Source organism: Panthera uncia, assembly GCF_023721935.1.
Source record: "Panthera uncia isolate 11264 chromosome B2 unlocalized genomic scaffold, Puncia_PCG_1.0 HiC_scaffold_25, whole genome shotgun sequence".
Classification (NCBI taxonomy): domain Eukaryota; kingdom Metazoa; phylum Chordata; class Mammalia; order Carnivora; family Felidae; genus Panthera; species Panthera uncia.
In genome coordinates, this window is record NW_026057581.1 from 17,321,670 (window position 1) to 17,330,316 (window position 8,647).

An 8,647-nucleotide genomic window follows, 5' to 3' on the forward strand; every position below is an offset into this window, starting at 1 on the left:
CTTGGTCTGATTAGTGAGTTTGAAACCTGGACCTTTGTAGTGTTATTTTATGAGATTCTGAATCTAATTTAAACCTTCTGCTTTGCTGGCTTCTTTTGATGCTCTATGGCAGTAGAAGGGGAGATGGTAAACCCTTATTCCTGTCAAGTAGGGATACAAGTCTAGAGGGCTCCTCGGTGCTAACAAGGGCTGGGAGTTTGAGCTCTCCACTGAGCTATGTGGATTGGGGTGTAAGAGTGCCTTATTTCTACTCCTCTCATGGCCTCCACTGACACCATCTCCTAGTGGGGGTGAAAGTTTCAGCTCCCTGTTTGGCCTTCTTCGAGGCCTGCCAGCTCTGTGGATGTGTTTGGGCACTGTGTTACAGCCTCAAGAAGGTAGGAGTCTAGACTCCCCACTGGGCTTTTGCTGGTGTTGGTGTGGGTGAGGCCATGGGGATTTGTAGTGTTTTTTTTGTTTTGTTTTTGTTTTTTGTTATAGTAGAACAATTATTATCTGAAACTTTTTCTGCCTTGCCAGGCTGCCCCTTTCCCGTTTCTGTTTGTTTTTGTCTGTGCTTCTTGGGGTTTCCAGGTTGACTTCTTAGCTCCAAATCTTGGATATATGAGGCAAAAAGAAAACTCGCAGAAATCACTAGATCCTTTTTTGGGTGCTGAGATTCCCTAGCTGGTCCACTTTCTTCTCTCTTCTTATGTTTGTTTTATATACAACCCCCGGGGTCTTTAGTTTTATTTGGCAGAAGGAATAGAGGAAAGTAATCTACTTTTTCATCTGTTGAGTCCATCAAAATCTCTCAGTTTTTCACTTCAGTATTTCTTTTCATTAAAATTTTCCTCATTTCTTACTGCCGCAGAGGGAGAAATTCTATTTGGCTGTCTGGGGTCTCTCCAACCATCCCATTTCCTTTTGTCTGCTTTGAAAATTTGTTCCACCAATTATCCCTTTCTGCTTGTATCTTGAGTCTTACTAGATAAATACCCTCCTTCAGTTTGAGGCACACTTGTCTTAAAGAAACTGACCTTTGACATGTTCTTTCCTAAGATAGACCTCTATTTTTTCCCTTCGCTTAAATGTCAGTCTTCTTGAAAGCCATATCTGTACTCTCTGCTTCCACTGATTTGCTGCCATTTCCACCCTTGATCCTTTGCGATCTTTCTACTGACCTCACCAGTCTATTGAAACTGTATTCTCAAAGGTCACTGATCGGTTCCTGGAAGTCAGATCCAATGGCCCTTCCTCATTCACATCACATTCACTTCTCTGTGGCGTTCGGCCCCACAAGCATTTGGCAATTCCTTTCTCCTTGGGCTTCATGGTTCTGAATGGCCCTCTTCCCTCCTCCACTTCCCTTCTTCCTCCAACACTTGACTTGCCTTCAAAGTTTTATTCTCACTTTGCTTTTCTCTGTCATTCAGTTCCAAACCTTCAGCCCATGGATGATTCTAAAATAACATGCTGAGGATGCGAAATTTTTACCTCCACTTCTGACTTCTTTCTGTGGGCTTTCATTTGACATTTCCAAGGGCCTCTCATTTGCCACCAGATGTCCAGCCAATCGGTCAAAAAAAAAAAAAAGTATGCATAAAATCCGAATCTTCCTCTTATCTCCACCACATCCTCATGTTTCTGTGTTTCCAGTTTCTGTGAATGGAACAAGTGCCTTTTCTGTCACCAAGTGCTGAGACTTCAGTGTGATGCTTGACGTGGTCCGGCTCTCACATGACAGCTTCCAGTAGAAAATCGCCACCTCATCCACAGCTTACCCAGTTGGGTAAACTTCAACTTTTGCTTAGATTATTCTAGTAGTTCCCTAGTTGGTGTTCCTGCTGCCAGTCAATTTCCAGTGTAATCAGTTTTATACATTGTGGCCAGATTAATCTCCCTTTAATGGCTTCTCTTCTCGAACTTAATTTTGTTTGGCAGGCATTCAACACTTCCGTGATCTGGCCTCCACCTACCTTTCCAGCATTATTCCAACACTATTCCCGCCGAGGGACAGCATGCTCCCGCAAAACTGAAATATCTGTTGTTCTGTCATCCTAACTCTCCCCTCCCCCTCCAGCAGTTAAAATGGAGGTATTCTTTCCATCCTCTCCTAACACTTAATAGGTCTCTTTCTTAGAGTACTTACTAATTTAGAAGTTGTGTTAGAGATATATACTGATCTTACTTCTACTAGGGTGTCAACTTAGAATCAGGTTGGATGATCATCCGATGATTCATTGATTAACTCATTCAACGGACTTCTAAGGCATCTTAGGTTCTGAGCAAGGCAGTGGGGATATGACAGTAAAAAAACCTCCTTATATTGCTTATAGCCTTAGGTCTTTATTCTTAGTTGTTGCTGTTGTCTTAAAGTTTATTTATTTTGAGAGAGAGAAAGAGTGCCCACATGTGTGTGTGAGCAGGGGAGGGGCAGAGAGAGAGGAAGACAGAGAATCCCAAGCAGTCTCCACATTGTCAGCTCAGAGCCCGACTCGGGACTCGATCCCACGAACCACGAGAACATGACCTGAGCAGAGATCAAGAGTTGGGTGGTTCACTGACTGAATCACCCAGGTGCCCCTATTCTTAGTTATTGTTAGTTTGTTTTTATCTTGTAAAGAATGCTTAGTCCTAGGTCAGTGCCTGGAAGAGTTCCCAGTCAATGCCTGGCATGGTCATAGGTCAATGCTCGGTGTATTAAGTAGATACTTCCTACTAAATAAATTAATAAGATTACCAAAGATGCACGGTGACTTTGTTTTTAAACTTTCCCTCATTTAAGCCTCATTGGTGAAAGAGAAAATAAAAGTTGAGCAGCAGAGACAAAATATTCCTTAGAAATAAATGCAAATGCCGGAATATATCATCTGGGTCTTTGGAGTAAGGCTATGATCTGGCAGACATTTCAACCAGTTTTACAAATGATAGCAATATTTAAAGAACATCGGTCTCAAAAGACGTATTTTTGTAAGAATGAATAAAACCACGACTATGGGAGCTGTCTACTCCAACTGGCTCTCCATCCTTAATTGGAGGTTTCGTAGCATAATAAGACATTTGTCCTCTTTGTATTTGAGACAGGGGTTTCATTTTACTTCCTACTGAGCTTTCCGGGGCGAAATTTTCTGTTGCAGTTTGTCCTGCGTGTCCTGTGTGTTCTGTCTCCCCGAGTCCTTCCTCGCAGCTCTCCGGGACCAGCGTCTGAGCTTGAACACAAAGATTTGCTGGGAAAATGGAATAGCAAAACCAAGAAAGTGAACAGCCTCTAAGAATGCCTGCGCTTTGCAAAGAATGCAGAATGCCGGAACTGCCTCTTGGTTTTCACTCCTCCTATCTTAGCAGCGTTGTCACAAAGTCAACGGTCGAAATGTGAGGCTGGGCCACTGTTTTTCTGCTCCCCAGATCTCACCCTGGAAATATTTCCTCTGCTCCTCGAATCGCACGCATTCCATTGTCAGTGGCCAACAAGAATAAAACAAATTCATCCTAAAGGTTTAATTTGCTTTGCCTTCATGCTGCTTGGGAAATCCTTAAATCCCTGAATGTTTCATTAGTTGCGTTGTTCTTTAATTCCTTGTAAAACTCCTTTCAAACACATTTAGAGTTTGAGAGTCGCTGGCTGGGTTTCATTTCCATAGTCATTTCTAAACCATGCCGTGAACTTTGGGGCCTCGGAAGAATTTCCAATAGACTGCGCACTCTGTCACACTTTTGTCTGTCTGGGGACCTGAAACAGATTGAGCAGTTAAAGATATCTCTCTTGAAAGGTAAAATTCTCTTTGTCCGGTGGGGTATCGAAGACTTCTTGCTCTGTCTTTCTAGCTGTCTCACCCACAAATCTCCACGTATGGGTGCAGGGGTCCCTATAAATCAGCTTAGTAGGCCAGTATACGCCAGAATAAGGGCTTCCCCCTCAATGTCAGACAGCTCCCGCGTCACCTTCTCTGCTTGTTTCTAGGCTTGTGCTTGGTTTGGGGTAGTGTGTAGGGAGAGGGTCTAACTCTTTTCCCTACCCCACCTCCTTCAAGAACTGGCTGTTAGTCCTTAAGAAGATCTTTGCCTCAGTGACTGGGTTTGGGGGCATCGACAAGACGTAAATTTTCTCAAGTGACAGAGCGAATACTTTCAGCACCATTTTTTTCCCCCAATAGGCATTCACCTCGCCATTGGGTATTTTCTTTCTGATAACGGTCTGAGGAAGACAATGATTTATGGATAGATTTTTGGTAGGAAGCCCCACTGTGCGTGCAAATTCAGTCCCTCTGCTGATGCATTCATATTTGAACGTTAGAAAAGAGGAAGCAATGCCAACTCGGAAACTTCAGAGGACACGGAGTGGGGAAGTCCCTGAGTCACACCACACGGCAGAACGACTTGCGCACAAAACCAAAATGGCAGCTGGTTCTGAGATTTCATGAACGCATAGCAGCCCAAACGCCAAAACCCCCCCAAATTCTATTTAAGCCATTTTCCCCCCTCTCTATAGGAACCGAGCCTGTCAGCGGCATAAACACTTGCAATCCTGCACTTCCTAGGATGCATGTGCTATCGAAAAGGGAGGTGTTAATTGCTGTGCTAATTACAACATGATTGCTTTGCACTTGTTTTGCACTTGTAGGTGATTAAATTTTTAACGAAGCATATTACTTGGCACTGTTAGCACAGTTAACACATTTCTCTCTCTCTCTCCCTCTCTCTCTCTCTCCCTCTCTCTCTCTCTCTCTTTTTTTTTATGCCTTGGGAGAAGTCCCGCGCCGCAGACCCTTCCCTGGCTGCGATGTGCTGTTGTGCTTGGAACAAGCCTCTGTTTAGGCTGTCAGTGACAGGACTCCAGCTTCCTGCTTGGGAAAGAGCAGCAGCCTATTATAATCATACCCAGCATGATGGCACTGGCCAGATGCGAACGCAGAGCCCACAAAGGTATTAGCTAAAAATGAGACAGCGCTGCCAACGCGTCTCCAGCCTTCATTTAAAAACTACAGCGACTGCAGCCAGTCACGCGGGCGGTGTTGGAGGCTTTAGCAGGAAGGTAGACAGAGATGACAGCAAGTTCCATGTGATTTATTTCTGCGTTCCAGCCTGCATTCCCAGCTGAACCGGAGCACGGCGAACTTGCATCTGTTCCACGGGCAGCCTTGGGCCTCTCGGTTCCCGCCGTGCAGTCCTCAGCAGAAGCCGGTGCACGCGCGGGCTCGCCCGGTCTCTTCCTCTCCGGGCCTCCGGACTCGGAAGCGCCTGGGAGAACAAACCGGGTCCGGGAGAGGAGAACTGGACAATCTGGGGGCGGGGATGGGGGGGGGGGGGGGGGCCCCCCCCGGGGGCGGGGGGGGGGGGGGGTTGCAGAGAAGCATCATGCAGCTAAATGGTCTTTCGTGCCGCCTGTACACAGCTATAAAACCAGAAAGGTCAAGCATCCAACTTTTTACGAGTCCAACTCGCGTGACTTGGCAGTTTTTTTTTTTTTTCCTGCAAGGATCCTGGGCTGCCGGTTTTAGGAAAGCGGTGTGAACAAAGGAAAGGAATCAGGCAGATTGCGGGAGAGTGCCTGGCAACTGTTCTTGGGCGCTCATCGGCCCACCCAGGGCCCAAGCAGGGCGAAGGGGCAAAGCTGATTCTCAAAGGACCAGGAATTCCTCCAAGCCGGCCTTCAGATGTAGTTTCTAAGCCTGGGGAAATGCGTCTCCAGTACGTTTGATAAACTTTGTATCAGTCCACAGGAAAAAAGTTGTCCCTGTGTTACCGTGGCTTACGGATACCTCCCCGGGGGGTTCTGCATGATGAAGAAATGTACAAACTAAGTGGGATCAAATAAAATAATTTACTAAACGTGTTCGAGATGCTGTATAGGGCCACATGACCCATGGGTTTGAAAATAATTTCCCTACGGGCTCCCTTAGCAAGGGTGTTGTCTCTTATTATATAAGAGTTCATTCCATTTCTAACTATCAGTTTCATGATATCTTTCTTTCTTTCTTTTTTTTTTTTTTGATATTTATTTATTTCTGAGAAAGAGAGACAGAGAGGGTGTGAGCAGGGGGGAGAGAGAGAGAGAGAGAGAGAAGCCGAAGCAGGCTGTGTGCTCTCAGCACCGAGCAGGGCACAGGGCTTGAACTCACGAGCTGTGAGATCACGACCTAAGCCAAAGTCAGACGCTTAACCCACTGAGCTACCCAGGCACCCCCATGATGTCTTTGTGATTAAGAAAAAACCTTTTCTACTCTAATGAACTATTGGCTGGCTTTTCTTTTCCTCTGCTTGTGACTGATGGGTTTGATTACTTTCATTGGCAAACGCGACCCTTCTCAACAAATTTGTAATCCAGTTTATTTTGTAACTTTTCTTTATTTTGTGTTTTAGATCATCAAAGTGGGTAACTAGATGGGTGATATCCCAGTGTGAGTATTCCAAGGTATCTAGTCCATATGGGAAAGAGAGTTGGAGGATTGTAACCTCCATGCTTTATTATAGACGTTTATTTGTCCTGTGGGGGGAAAATGATTTGAGGAGATAGAAGACTTATAAATGTGTGCAAACTGAAGCTGGTTGTCCTGAAAGTAACACAATTGATCCAACAGTATTGCAGTTTAATATGTTGGGGAAAACATTTTGGGGGAGACCAGCGTGTCCAGGATTCTGTGAGCTGAGCAGGTATTAGTAGAATTTGGCTTCAGTCTTTCGGTAACTTTGCTCTTTAAAGCTTTGACCGTCACAGGGAATCGCTAACCTGTCTGATTTTTCAGCTAATATTGCTTTTCCCCGAGTACACTTTTCCTGGACTCGTTCTTTTGTTTCTTTTCCTCCCCATCCCCCTTCTCTTCCCATCCCCCTTCTCCCGGCCACCAGCTCAGCTGCCCCTTCTGCTGCCATTCTCAGGTCAGCCACCTGAGAGGCTCCCACGGGCCTCAGTGCAGGGACTCCAGGCCAAATGGGGGCTTAGCAACACCAGCCCCATTGCGATGGAAATTTCAAGACTCGGCTGCTTCAGCAATGATCAGGCTTTCTTTTCCCTTTTTTCTCTCTTTTTTCTCTCTCTCTCTCTTTTTTTTTTTGCCTCACCTCGCCTCACCTTTTCTTTCTTTCCCTTCCCCTCGTCTCCCCTCCCCTCCTCTCCCCTCCCTTCCTCTCCCTTCCCTTCCTCTTTGTTCCCTTCCTCTTCCTTTCCTTCCCTTCCTCTTCCTTCCCTTCCCTTCCCTCCCTTCCCTTCCCTTCCTTTCCCTTCCCTTCCCCTCCTCTCCCTTCCCTTCCTTCCTTCCTTCCTCCCTCCTTCCCTCCCTCCCTCCCTCTCTTTCTTTTCTTTCTTTCTTTCTTTCTTTCTTTCTTTCTTTCTTCCTTTCAGTAGTTAAAAATTTCTTTTAGCTTTTTATGCAAATGCTAAACCCCCAAATCCTTCTCTCAGTTTTTTTTTCTTTTTGAGAGAGAGAGAGAGAGTGCGCACATGCTTGTGTTGCAAGCAGGGGAGAGGCAGAGGGAAAGAGAGAGAGACAGAGAGAGAGGTAGGGAGAGAGAGAGAATCTTAAGCAGGCTATATGCCCAGCACAGAGCCCAAACTCACAACGGTGAGACCATGGCCTCAGCCAAAACGAACAGTCAGACGCTTAACCGACTGAGCCCCCCGGCATGCTGAACCCCATGTTCCCCCTGACTGTTGAGGAGGTTGGATTCATTTGTTGTCTGAGCAGGTGTATGGGGACACACCCACACTTCCCGGAAAACCACTCCAAGTGTGGGCAGGATAAGACACTCATTCCCTGTTGATGACAAATGAGTCAGTTCTATTTTGTCTCAAGAGAACTGCTTGTTCTAATAGGCATCTGAGTTCACAGATTAGAAAGGTATAGAGCACTCAGAGAAACACTGGCCGTTTGTCCCCAGTGGAATATGTGTGGAATACCGCTAAGGAACTGCAAGAAAACGTAATCGAATACATGGTTAGTATTTTGAGCAAACTACTATCAGTTCAGATGAATTAAGAATAAAAATAAAAGTTTTTATTTGACTTTCACTTCTTCCTTCTCTGACGCTTTTCCATTCTTCATGCAGATCTGAGTTTCCGACCTAGATGATTTTCCTTCTCTCTGAAGAACTTCTTTTCACATTTCTTGCCAGACATATCTACTGGCAATGAATTCCTTCAATTTTTGTTTGAGAAAATCTTTACTTCCCTGTTTATTCTGAAGAGTAATTTTACAGATTACAGAATTCTAGATTGGGGGATTTTTGGTTTTTGCCTTTTTCCTTTTACCACTTAATTAAACAATTTTTTTTAAACGTTTATTTATTTTGAGAGATGGGGGTGGGGAGAGAGAATCCCAAGCAGGCTTCACACTGTCAGTGTAGAGCCTGATGCAAGTCTTGAACCCAGGACCCATGAGATCATGACCTGAGCCAAAATCAGGAGTTGGACACTTAACCAACTGAGCCAGCCAGGTGCCCCTTCATTTAGCACTTTAAATACTCTACTCTCTTCTTGCCTGCATGCTCCGAAGGGGAAGTCAGATGTAATTATTATTTTTTGCTCTTCTATAGGTGAGGTAAGGTTTTTGGTTTTCTTCTCATCTGGTTTCTTTCAGGATGTTTTCTTTATATCTGATTTTTCTGTAGTTTGAATATGTCATGCTTGGGTGTAGTTTGTGTGTGTGTGTGTGTGTGTGTGTGTGTGTGT